General features: G+C 36.6%; 1 long non-coding RNA gene across 1 annotated transcript in view; it reads right to left on the bottom strand.

Annotated features, from left to right (window-relative positions):
- LOC135219954 (uncharacterized) overlaps window positions 1-14,109 on the bottom strand; it is a 224,577-nt gene that overhangs the window by 139,829 nt on the left and 70,639 nt on the right. The window lies entirely within an intron of this gene.

Below are 14,109 nucleotides of genomic sequence, written 5' to 3'. Positions count from 1 at the left end.
TCCAATCTTGGATGGAGCTTAGATATTTGTTGAGCTTATTCTTCATCACATCTACGCACACTCCTGATATATTCCTCAGATGAGCTGGCAACGCATTGAATAGACGCTGCATTGTCGATGCTGGTGCATTGTGGATTAATGTCCTGTGTGCTTTCCTTATTTTTCCTGGTATAGTTTTGGGCACTATTAATCTACCTCTGCTTGCTCTTCTGATATTTTTCGCTCCATGATGTTTTCGGCAATTCCTTCTATCTGTTTCCATGCCTGAATTATCATGTAGCGTTCTCTTCTCCTTTCTAGACTATATAATTTTAAGGATTGTAGTCTTTCCCAGTAGTCAAGATCCTTAACTTCTATTCTGGCTGTAAAGGACCTTTGTACAATCTCTATTTGTGCAATATCCTTTTGATAGTGTGGGTACCATATCATATTGCAATATTCAAGTGGACTATGAACATATGTTTTATAAAGCATAACCATGTGTTCAGCTTTTCTTATTTTGAAGTGCCGTAACAACATTCCCATTTTTGCCTTACATTTTGCCAATAGAATGGCTATTTGATCATTGCATAACATGTTCCTATTCAACATCACACCAAGGTCTTTAATTGCTTCCTTATTTGTGATTGTCTCATTATTAGGTCCCCTATATGCATATAGCTTTCCTTCTCTGTCTCCATAATTTATTGATTCAAATTTATCAGAGTTAAATACCATCCTATTTACCTCTGCCCAATCATATACTCTGTTAAGGTCTCTTTGTAGCGCGTTCCCATCTTCATCACAAGTAATTTCTCTACTTATTCTTGTGTCGTCGGCGAAACTACTCACTACCGAGTCCTTAACATTACTGTCTATGTCTGCAATCATAATAGCAAACAGTAATGCAGCTAACACCGTACCTTGTGGCACACCAGATATTACCTTAGCTTCATCCGATTTCTCATCGTTTGCAATAACTATCTGTTTTCTGTTGTGTAAAATTCTTTTTCCAGGTACGAAACCATGTTGTCCTACATTAAACAAATTATTTTTTATTAAATGTTTCATAATATTTTTCTTCATTACCCTTTCATACACTTTCATAATATGTGATGTTAGACTCACAGGCCTATAATTACTTGCCTCTAGTCTTGATCCACTTTTGAAAGTAGGGGTAATATATGCTAATTTGTGCTCATCATAAATCTTGCCTGTATCTACACTTTGTCTTAATAATATTGCAAGTGGCTTTGCGGTAGAATGAACTACTTTCTTTAACAAAATAGCAGGGACACCATTAGGCCCTGCTGCAGCTCCATTTTTAATTTCATTAATAGCCTGCACAATATCAGCTTCAATAATATCTATGTCAGCTAAATATTCACTATTTTCATCCCTTACTTCTATATCATTATCTTCATTATCAATTCTAGGGGTGAATTCTCTCTTATATCGTTCTCCCAATATGTTGCATATTTCCTTTTTTCATTCATTAATCTCCCTTCAATTCTTAGAGGACCTATTTCTATTCTTCTTTTATTCATCTTTTTTGCATATGAGTACAATAGTTTGGGGGTTTGCTTGATATTTACTAGGGTTTTTTCTTCCAAGTCCCGTTTTTCATTTTCTTTTGATTGCATAATCTTTTGTTCTGCATTTTCTATCTTACTTTTTAGTTCGATCACTTTCCATGCATTTTTCTCTTTTGCAAGACCTTTTTTCCACTTTCTGATTTTCTGGAACAAGATCCATCTGTCTCTTGGTATGCATGACTGATGTTTACTTTTCTTCGTCAGTATATAATTATCCACTATTTTCTCTGATATTTTATATAATATCTCCGTATTTACCTTTATATCATCACTTACGAAAATGTTATCCCAATCTTTGTTTAATTCTTCATTTATTTCTGACCATTTTATATTTTTACTGTAGAAATTGTACTTTCCGTATCCTTCCCACTTTTTCATTTCTTGCTTATCTCTGTTTTCACTTGCTTTGGAATGGACTGTTAATTCTATGACATTATGGTCTGAAATACTCGCATTATAAACTATTATTTCTTTAACATAATTCACCTCGTTCACAAATACTAGGTCTAAAGTATTTTCCTTTCTTGTTGAATGTTGTATTCTAGTAACATATCTAATAGCTTTTTGAATTGCCTCTTATCTTCTGCACTACTATTACTCTCTTTTTTATATGTATAAATACAACCACAATCTCCTATTTGTTCTTTCCAGTCTATGAAAGGAAAGTTAAGTCTCCAGATAGGAGAATAGTCCAGTCCTTGTGATTTCTACATATATCATCCAATTTTTCTATTATTGTGTCAAACTCTTTAGTATTAGGGGGTCTATATATTACTATGTTCATTAATTTTTCAGATTAAAATTCTACCGCTATTAGTTCACATTCTGAGTTACTATATTTCTCATATATTTTTCCTTGTTTTTTGTCTTTCCCATATATCGCGGTTCCCGTTGATTCCTATTTTTTTATCTGATCTATAAGTTTGGAAACCTTTTATTTGATTGTCATGCCCAGTCTCTTGGGAATACCAGGTTTCTCTTATATTCATTATATCTATTTTCTTTTCAATTTGGGTTAGTTCTTCTAAGTACTCTATTTTTCTTTTTGAGTTACTCGTAACTGAACCCTGCGCATTCATCACTATGATGGTTTGCGTGTTTTCTCCTTCATTTAATATGGGTAATAATAAGGATTTTCCCACGTCTCTTTCCTGTTCTGGTATATTGTTCTTTTCTTCATTTCCAGAAATTCTGACATTAAAAAATCCAACTTTTCCATAATATTTGATCTTCCTTCATCATAATTATTCATTTTGTGTCTGAATCTGCAATTTTCTCCGTATCTGCAATATTCTCTAGCATCGTACATACAGTATTTATCTCTTGAGCTGTATCTTGGAGCTGATGCTTGGAAATTCATTGCTGAGACAGAGAGAGAGAGAGAGGTGTTTCCTAATCACAGATCTCTTTAGCCCAGTTGCAACTGTGCAATGAAACAAATTTACATACTAGGATGACAAGCTACATCCCTACTGGGAATTATTCCGCAAGTTCCCTCGCAGACAGGCAAGTCAATAGGAAGTTAAACAGGATACAATACGAGCATATTGGAACAAGGCACATCAACTCCCTAATTGGATGTTTAATGAAATTAACTTTGCACCCTTTTATCCACCCGAGGATTATCCTACATATTGGAAAACCCACATCGGATTTGATATCCATCCTAGAATAATGGCAACGAAATTCAGTAAGAATGAATATCTCACTTGGTATTCACTTTTGAGACACGCGTCGACACAAAAAATAATCTGCATGAAAACTATGTACATATTTTTGTTGTGAACATCATCGCTTTCATTCTAGAGGTATAAGAATGCCCAATTCACTTTTTCACGCTCTCCGTTATCTCTCATATGGAAAATGATCCCGCACATGTCACTTTGAAGGCTCTCCTGATGAGTCAGGTCTGTGCTGGCTGACCCCTTCTGTACTTTTAAGAGTCAAGACTTAAAAACCAACCGAAGTCTACATACAATTCAATGGCCAGAATTCTGAAGAACTGTTGCTTCTGAATCTCTTGATGACCTATATAGGAACTGGAATCCAAAATTTAGTTCAAAGGCCAGCCACTGGGACCTATGAGGTCATTCAGCGCTGAATGGGAAACTGAGAGGGGAAAAAGGTCTGAAAGGTGTAACAGGAGGAAAACCTCACAGTAGCACTATGAATCAGTTGTTAAGAGAGGGTGGAATGTAAGATGGAAGAAAGAGAATATGAACGCAGGTACAGTAAAAGAAATGAAAGGGTTGCAACTATGGTTCCGAAGGGACCCTGCAAAGAACCTTATGTAATGCCTACAGTGCACTGCATGAGGTGCACTGACGGCACTTGCCCTTATGGGAGTAAACTTTATGGTGAATTTGTATGTGGAGTTAATTAAAGTAGGCATATCATTTAGTATTCACTAACCATAAATTATTATTATTATCATTATTATTATTATTATTATTATCATTATTATTATTACCTTGACACTTTCTGACCTTGCAAGTACATGTTAATGACTTTTTTATTTTCATAAAAAGCAGCTGCCCTCAATTTTCGAAGGCGAATGACGTCAGTAATCTCCAAACTTTTTTAGTTGAACTAATTCAGCTTGACCCACTAAACTACAGTTTTTTTAATGAGTACATAAAAACATCACCAATGTAAAATTGGGACACGAGTTTTTCATGTAACAGTTCGCAATAAAATCCACTGAAATTACAAGTATGGTAACGAAGACCCTCTGAATTTTTACCCAGTGTTCTTAGTTAGTCAACTGCAGCATATGAGAGAGTTATCAAGATTGTGCTTTACTCTACTATTTCTTTTATTACCTGAGCATTTTCTAAGACTGCAGTACTCTCTATTATTACCTGAACATTTTCTAAGTTGTTATAACTTTATGAGTCTTGAGACAGGCAGGTTTCACTTCTTCACTCTCATATTTCAGAACTGGTTGGAAATTCATTAAACAGCAACAGAGAAAACATGATAAATGCTTTCATTAAATTGCAATAGAGAAAATGATGAGAATGTTTCCATTAAATATCTAATAAGATAAATTCTGTACAGGATAAAATCCCAGGATGGTTAATTGCCCAAATTAGTGACATCGCAAGATCCCGTCTTCGATAAAGATTATTTTCTCCTGATTTCCAACTCGAAAGAGAGAAATACTTCCTGTATTTGACGGTCTTTGCAGAATCATTCAATCGGGATTTGTAAAATCTATTTAATTTTTTTTACAGCAGTCTAAAACCACTCCAGTCATCATGACAAAACCCGTCTTACACCACACCACCTCTCTCCACCTTCTGTTCGACGACTTCGACAAAAAAAATGCAACTGCGCAACTCGATGCGCAGATCGTGCGTCAGATTAATCCATCGTCTGATGGATTTTCCTTAGACTACGATGCAATTATAGCTACGTCTTTTTAGTTTCTGACAATTTCTTCTTTTCCCACGCGCTCTTCCATGTCTTTATTTTAAAGACAGGAAGTGGCATTACAAAAACTTTAATGTGATGTGGTTATGTATTAATTAATGAATGGGAAACGTATTTTAAAACTACAATAGAAATCTCAGTGATAGAACAGCTGACTCTTGTTACCATGCAGGAATGCCTGATTTTTATACTTCATTTTAGTACCAAACAGCATTTTAATATATATATATATATATATATATATATATATATATATATATATATATATATATATATATATATATATACACGAGAGAGAGAGAGAGAGACGTTTATCCTAACTGAAGACATAGGCTTGAAATTTGTCAACATACACACGAAATCGCCGGCACTTTTTTTTTTTAAGAAAATCAGTGGACAGTCATTGCGAGATTATTGCTGAAGTAAGTAATAGATGTCTCCAGCCGACCCCTGACTAATTCCTCTCGAAGAGCATTGCGATTAATGAATGCTGGAGAGGAGACACCATTATGGTTTGTGAGGCACGAATGCCTTCGATGACAGCCACTTTCATCGGGAAGATCACATTCTGCACCACAGTTACTAACCTCGGTGTCACCTGAAAGGGATCTATTAGTGGAGGACGTCTGCCCAATATGAATTCTTACATAATACACACAAAAAAAAAAAGGTGAATGCTTCTTGACAGACAGACAGACATATGAATCAAGACAGATTATCTCTCTTTATGCACAGCTACAGGGCATGCGCCGAGGTCTACCTTAGCACCAAGATTGACTGAAATATTTTGAATCATATGGAAGTTGTAATGACAAGGCGTGACGGACGCACATACGGACTGGAACTGGAATATAAAATTTAGACCGAAGGCGAAGCGCTGGGAGCTATGAGGTCGTTTAGTGCTGAAATTGAAATAGTGAGTAAAGAAGGGTTTCAAGGTATAATAAGAGGAAGACGTTGCAGTTGCACTATGAAACAATTGTTAGCAGAGGGGGGAAAGTAAGCTGGAAGAAAGAGAATATGAAAGGAGGTACAGTAAAAGGAATGAAAGGGGTTGCAGCTACGGGCCGAAGGGACGTTGCAAAGAACCTTAATGCCTACTCATGGCACTACTACCCCCACTTAGGGGCGGAGGGGACCTAAGGACGGACAATATGAGGGGGAAACTATAACAACTTCCGAACCAACCTCCAACTTCGTCAGCAGGAGATCAATAAGACGAACTGCGGTCAGTCTTCACTAGCAATCATTATGACTCTGCACACCTTTTTTATTTCTTCTTTTATAGCTCTTTGATGATATGCATTATCACGCCAAACCACAGGACACATACCAGTGTCGTTCAACCGCTCGCCCAATTTCTTCCAACATTTTGAAGTAAAATAGTAAGAGTTTTCAATTTTACTTTTTATTTCTTTTAGAGATATAGTCATTTTTTAGAACAATGGGCCTCGGGTATACCACGGAAAAATAAAGTTTAGTACTACATGAAACATCCCTTGTTAAACATTGAATGCAAAATTTTTATCAAATGAAATTACCGCAATGTTAGTGTGCTAAGTATATTTTAAAAAGCACAAGATGGTGCTTCACATAAAGAGCCAGCGGAATTCCTTGGAAGATTATGGATATAATTTAGAATTTACACGAAGAAAAACTTTCAATAGACATGAAGTCTGAAGTCGGAAGAATTATTCAACCTCATCACACTACGACATCTATTGGGACCAATATAGCACATCTTTTACCAATCCATCAGATTAGTCAACGTCCACTGCAACCTTTGATGCACAAGTCCTGGCTTCTGGCTCGAGCTATGCCCAGCCTTTAATTCTGATTGGCCTTCACTCTCCCTCAACCCCTTAGCTTTGTATTCAAGTAGTATCCGAATCCATTTGGATCCTTCTATCATTGATTGTAGTTTTCTGAGGTGATGCTCTTAGCCCCATGACCATCTCCACCCTTGTTTTAAAAAAGCACTACAGTCGAACCATTACCATGCACATCAATTTAGGAACACTATACTCTGTTTTTTTCATCTGTCCATCCGCCTGTGGTGTTTGCGTATGGTAACACTGCGTCCCGGGCTTTAAATAGTTACGCTATGTGTAAGTTTTAGGCAAATAAAAGGATATCTGGGTGTACATTTGCAACTGAAAAGTGGTTTAATAATTTACTGTATGCGAATTACACCGTTAATATTCGAAATAGGATATTATTATTATTGTTGAATGTAAGCTGAATGTAACTATCTAAAGCCGGGACGCAGTGTTACCATACGGAAACACCACAGGCGGGTGGACAGATGGAAGAAAACAGAGTATAAGTGTTGACGGAATGTATATATCATCCTTTCCTCGCCCGAGACTCGAATGTACTACATCCTTTCTAGTTATATAAGAATCATAACCAGTGAAAATAATGTGCAACTGCTGAATGTAAGGGGTCAGTAAATAGGTTGAAATTTGAAACTTGTTGCCCTAGCTACGCAGTGCACGAGTTGCAAGAATGGGAGGTAAGGAGATGTGCAGAAGTGCCAAAAAGGGTATCTTAAGTGGGTATCTTAGGTGAAATTGTAGCCAAGGATGTACTGAAATGGTTTCGTCACGTACAAAGACTGGATGACGATAGGTTAACGAATATAAAAAGTGTGTGATTCGCAACTGTTATGATGGAAAAGGGGAAGAATGCCTACGAAATGCGGGATAGATGAGAAGGAAACACAGATTGAAATGGAAGGAATCCAACATCCAGAATATACGAGTCAATGCAACGTAGCAAAGAGGCGAGTGGCACAGTGTATGGGCCGATTCCCAAACCTGTTAAGAAGGCTCACCAGCAACCAGAAAGAGAGAGAGAGAGAGAGAGAGAGAGAGAGAGAGAGAGAGAGAGAGAGAAAAAAAGGAGGGGGGGGGGGGCAATCACTCAAAAACATCAAATTTAAGATTAGTACTTATGACCAACGTGTATCAAGTGGTGACCTTATCAACTCTTCAATTTTGATTTGATAAAACAGATTAAATTCTACTGCAAAGAGTCTGGCGGGCAACTGTGGGTATAGGCTATTCCTCGACCTTCTGAATTAATTGGCGTCGGATGCTGGTCATAATGAGATGGGTGAAAATTATATTAAAGAGACCTGCATAATTGCCTCATCGCATGACGCAATCATTGTGAAGGAGGCAGAAGACCTTGACCATGAGAGTTGGGGACAAAGGTCAAAGTGAAGGTCTAATATAAAAGAAGAAAAGTTCGAATGATTGCACTTCAGGTCGAAGAGAGACTAATGTGATTCTGTCGAGCGCCATTCGTCACGAAATAAATTGTTTCAGTTCAGTGAAAATGACGATATTAAACCAGTCACAAAGACCCCGCTCGGTTTAAATGGTTTCATTTCGCCTGATTAGGGATATCTCGACGCAACTTTTCTTTTCAGTGAAAGTCAAAAAGAAAATATGATGATGCCTCTGCAAATTCGAATTAGCTTATCTCGTGTAAGGTTTGCATGGTAAATATTCACCATTATACTATAAGAAACTGATACCATTTTTCACTATAAATGGACCATATCTGTTAACTTTGAAGATGTAAAAAATACTAAATTTAAAAACCGTTTACTTTGCAAACAAACAGGTAAAAAAAAGTGACACAAAATGTAAATAACGTTGAAAATTGAAATGCAATGATCACAGAAGAATACTGCCTCAACTCTACCACTGTAGGAAAGTCAGCTTAATCAAAACTTCCCTGTTCACAATTTAAATACTCTTACATAACGGTAGGAAATTAATGTGTAAATTGATGAGAAGATGAAGGGGAGGGGAGAAGGAAGTATGATATTGTAAAGGCAGAAGTAACATAAAAAAAAGTTTAAAAAAATATTTCAATTTAAATACAATACCTTTGGGGGTGTTGACCCTTTTATGATGAGGAATTTATCAAAAGGTTGGGAGTTATTCAATGACATGTCTGGGCTGTAACTTAAACATGTTACTAAGGTCTACGAGAAAAGTTAAAAAATAAATATAGATAAAAAAAAAAAAGAGTTCTTGAATAGAGCAGGCTCACCATTCGACTAACTGCTGAGAACAAGCTAATCACAGTATCTTTTACCTGCACTAGAAGAAAACAATAATGGGGTAAATTATCTGCACTAGAAGAAAACAGTAATGGGTAAATAATTACCCAGCACATTGATTGAGTCATCATTTGTGGATTTTCGTTTCTCAAACTGAAGATCAAATATCATATATTCATTGGACTGCAATCACTACCATGTTATATCTTTATTTAAATAAATAAGGCCTGCCTGCTAAATTGGGCAATAAAAGCAATCGAATAACCAAAAATTAAATTTCTTTTGAAAACACACTTATATAACTAGCCAACCAAAAGGCATTCCGTATCTTAATTACTGCTAATTATATTACATAATTAGCCAACCTGAAGGCCCTTAATGCTTTAATGACTGCAATGTTTACAATCCCGAACTAAAGTACCACCTACCGTCCTTTTCCTCTTCCTCTTGCAAGAGTCACCGAATTTTTCACCGCGGATCGAAATTCTGGGCTCCTAATTGCTTTAGTAGTGCGTGCAACTTGGTATGTACCACGAAAGAGCCACGCACTGAGTGTTACATAAACAATGAAACGATATTCCTTTACACAGTCGTTTCGTAAGGTCTTATTCAATTTCTCTTTTTTTTAACCGAAAGCTCTACAGCCAAATCGAAACATGCAGGTTACCTCTTTGGAATGGTTATTTAATTTCACTGTATCAACTTTCTTATGTAACTAATTACCCATTATCAAAGTAAATTCATCCTCGTATACTCATTACGAGAAAGAAAATGGCAGCAAATCGCATAACGATTAAAGTAAGCCAAAGCAGATGTTCTGTACCCAATTAAAACAAAGGTAAGGCCATACTGACGTACGTAAGGGCACAGTAAAAGATCAGGGACACGTTTACTACTATTCGTTTCTTGAGATGAATCTTAGAAAAACTGAAGCAACGAAGCAAGAATACGAACAGAGGGATAAAATAACACTAGATGGAGAATGAATGAATCAGATAAGGGCCTACCAAATATTCAGAAACAATGAAATCCAATGAAATGAAGGTTCTCCTGAGGTGGAATTTGGTGAAAGGTTGCAAAGGGCTAATCAGACAATGAACACGTTGAATATCATTTGAAAATCAAATATATTCAAATTAGTTATGAAAATAAGATTATTCACAAGTCTAGTATGATGTGAATGACTATACAGACTTAAATCATGGTATGACAAACTATCTAAAAAGGTTTTGTCGATTTGGGAATAAAGATACAAGGAGAATACTGGGAGTTGGATGGCAAGATTAAATTTTGATATCATAACCTCCCTTGGCAGCCGAATGGTTACCGTCCCTGAAAGTCGTCGATCCGTACTGTTGGGAGTTCGAATCTGCCAGGTGCCCAGTTGTTGATCAATTATAATTCACCTTCGGTGATATTCTCGAGGTAGTGTGAATTGGATATTAAAAGATATTTGTAGCCTAATGATAATGAGTTTAATTACGGAGGTTACATATGTACATAGAATACAGAATTTACACCCAAAAGGCTGTATATATATTATTAATATATTTATATATATATATATATATATATAATAATATATAATATATATAGGTATATATATATATGTATATATTAGATAATATATATATATATATATATTTTATATATATATATATATATATATATTATATACACGTAGTCTCACGTGAATGAAACTGGAAGGATTTCATGACAGAAACATTGGTCTTTTATCACTCATTATGTGAATTTGGAACCGAGGACTACCTATAATTTTCCTTTAGCTTCATACACACAATATAAATATATATATATATATATATAATATATATATATATATATATATATATATATATATATATAATAGACTACATAAGCACTGCATATAAAGCACAAGAGAAGTATTGGTAGTCTCTGATTTCCACTTCATATAATGTTTCTACTTCGTACAATAAGTTGCAAAAGCCTGAACGCCTTTGTCGTGAGGCCTTACCTTGAAATTGAAGTTATCCTAAAACTTCCCAACTTCTCTCAGGTCTCACTCACGCGAGACTGCATATTTCTGGTTATAATTATAATTATTTACATACGAACGTGGTAAAAATATAAGAAATACAGCTCCTAAGACTGGGAGCAGTGATGAGGCAAAGAGCAATAATTTTAATTTAAAAAATATAATTATCAAATTAATGTTAATGAGACGCCAAAATGACCATATTTCATTGAAGGCTAATCAACTGAAAGATTTGTGCGAGTGTATCATATATTTTTAAAAAACGAGGAAAACGTCCATTGGGACACCAATGGGCACATTCTTCACAAGGTATAAATATGACGCTGTAATACCCACATACCTTATCATATCACGTTCAGTTCGGTGTATAGTCACCAATCTATGGCTTTTTTTTTTTCTTTTTTTTTTTGAGTCTGTCTAAAGCTCCTTTTAGAAATGGATTGATCGAAGTCATAAATTACTTGTTTGTTTATTAGTAACTAGACACGTAATAAGATTTCAAAATGGGTAAGTCCACTGTACCTTGTGAACTCTGTTCTGTTTATACCTCAGTTTGAAATTCATGCTTATTTTGATATTCCGGGTAATTTTCAGAAAATTCAACTTTGCCACACTGTATTCCTCATTAGGCGACTTGTATAAAGAGCAAATTCAAGAGCACATACTAAGCCTTATGTTTTCTATACGAAATTTTGTTTTACACGAATCAAAAACGCAAGTCATTTAATGTAGGAATTCCGGTTCTCCGAGTAATCCAAAAGCGAGTGTTCATTCTATGACAAAATAAATCTAGCTTTGTCGTTGCCAAGTGCGATGTAATAAATAGTTCCATTTATTTATACTGATTAGAACAGATTATACAATTTAGGGCGAAGGCCAATCGCTGGGACCTGTGAGGTCATTCAGCGCTGAAAGGGAAATTGAGAGTAAAGAACTTGGAAGGGTGTAACAGGAGGAGAAAAAGTCTATCTTAGTTTAACCAGACCACTGAGCTGATCAACAGCTCTCCCAGGGCTGGCCCGAAGGATTAGTAGATACTTTTACGTGGCCAGGAACCAATTGGCTACCTAGCAACGGAACCTACAGCTTATTGTGGGATCCGAACCACATTCTATCGATAAATGGATTTCTAATCACCAGAAATAAATTCCTCTGATAGAGGTGACAGAGCGGGGAAGCGAACTTCGGACTACTGAATCAGTAGGCGAGCACGTTAACCACTCGTCCAACGCGGAATTTGTGACAGGAGGAAAAACTCGCAATTGGACTATGAAACAATTGTTAGAAGAAAGTGGGAAGTAAGATGGAAGAAAAATGGGAATGGAGGTAAAATAAAAGGAACGACGGGAGTTGTAGCTAGGGGCTGAAGGGACGCTGCAATGAACCTTAAGTAATGCCTACAGTGCACCGCGCCTGAGGTGCACTGACGGCGCTACTCCACCACCCTCGTGCGAGGATTAATCTATGTTATTCCTAAAACTTCTCATTATACTTGCAGCTGGCTGTGAGGTGGCGGGAGAAGAGGCCCCAGTCTGTCTGACCTTGAAAAGCAGGCAAGGTCTCCTCACCTGAGACCGTCACGCGATTACTGGAATCCAGTCCAGGTCGGAGGCTCCAGTCCTCGTGAGGAATTACGTCAAAGTCTTTCTTTTTTTCCCTTAATGTTACAATGACATGTCACACACCCGGTGAACTTTTAAAAGTATTATTCATTGGTCGCTTGAGTAAAATTAAATATTATTTTGTTTCGTTTTGTCCCCGTTTGCAAGTTTAGCTTGTGCTTGTCCCGGTTTCAATCTCCACACACACACATACACACACGCACACACAACTGGTTCCACAGGAAAATACTGCGCACAAACATGCAGTTTGTGAATGTATGTGAGAGTCTAGAAACAGCACTAGTATTATACCAGTAAGAATAATATTGAAATTTCAAGCAGAAATACATAATACGTGTTTCGTGTGTATACTAGAAGCCGAATTAACCAACATATTCGTCATTTAGTACTTCGCAAATTCTTCATGATCACCTCGTTTGCGATAAATGACATTTTGATCTAGACTTCTGAAAAATCACGCTTGGCTATCGGACACAAGCCACATACGATGTTTCGACAGTTTGGTGGGAGTTTTATCTCTCGGATACAACTAAAATGTGGAATACGAGTAGTTTGTCTAGTGCAGTTTCGTGGAATCCTTCGATCTCTCTCTCTCTCTCTCTCTCTCTCTCTCTCTCTCTCTCTCTCTTCTCTCTCACTGTCCAGTCTGATTTCCCTTTGGAACCCTCTTGGGTTCGTAGTTAAGAAGTTGACTCTGTCCATAGGAGTTTCAGAAGAAGATTTATAAAACGAAAAAAAAAAAAAAAAACTTTCGCCGTGTCTCTGCAGAGCTTCGTCGGCACTCGCATTCCGTCGTGGTGCCACGTAGTCACAGGGAATGGTGCCAGGGGGGGCCGGCCTTCCCTTCCCTCTAGTGCAAAATTAGGAGAGAGCTTTGTTTCTACCTGTGTTATGTTTATCGATAGTCGCAAGTTTTGCGGGCGGCAGTTTGTTTCATAATGGCCTGCGTCATTATATGAATTCATCTTAATGGCTTCCATCATTATATTAATGTACCTTAAATTTTTCTTTACTGGTGCTTGTGCACGCATACATTTCTTTGTTGGTTTAAGTTTCCTGATTTGTTTTTACTTGAGCAATACAACTTCCAAATGGATGCATTCTCACAACGAATAACATTATCAACCATTCAATCGTATTTTCTTTAAGGAAAGTTACAGTGCAATAAGTAAATAAAAAAGTGACATCCCAAAAGAATGACGAAATTTTGTTAGAAAAACAAGCTCAAACTTAGCGAAATTGACCAAACTCTTCAGGGTAGTAACGCTGAACAGCCATTAAGAAACGCGTTCATGAAAGATGTTCACGAACACAAAACTGTAATATTAGCGTTTTCGCCCAAAATAAAGAGCGATAACGCCGCAAGTTTATCGTTTAACTCTT

This window comes from Macrobrachium nipponense, chromosome 1 (assembly GCF_015104395.2).
Source record: "Macrobrachium nipponense isolate FS-2020 chromosome 1, ASM1510439v2, whole genome shotgun sequence".
Lineage (NCBI taxonomy): Eukaryota > Metazoa > Arthropoda > Malacostraca > Decapoda > Palaemonidae > Macrobrachium > Macrobrachium nipponense.
This window is presented reverse-complemented; position numbering and strand designations above follow the sequence as displayed.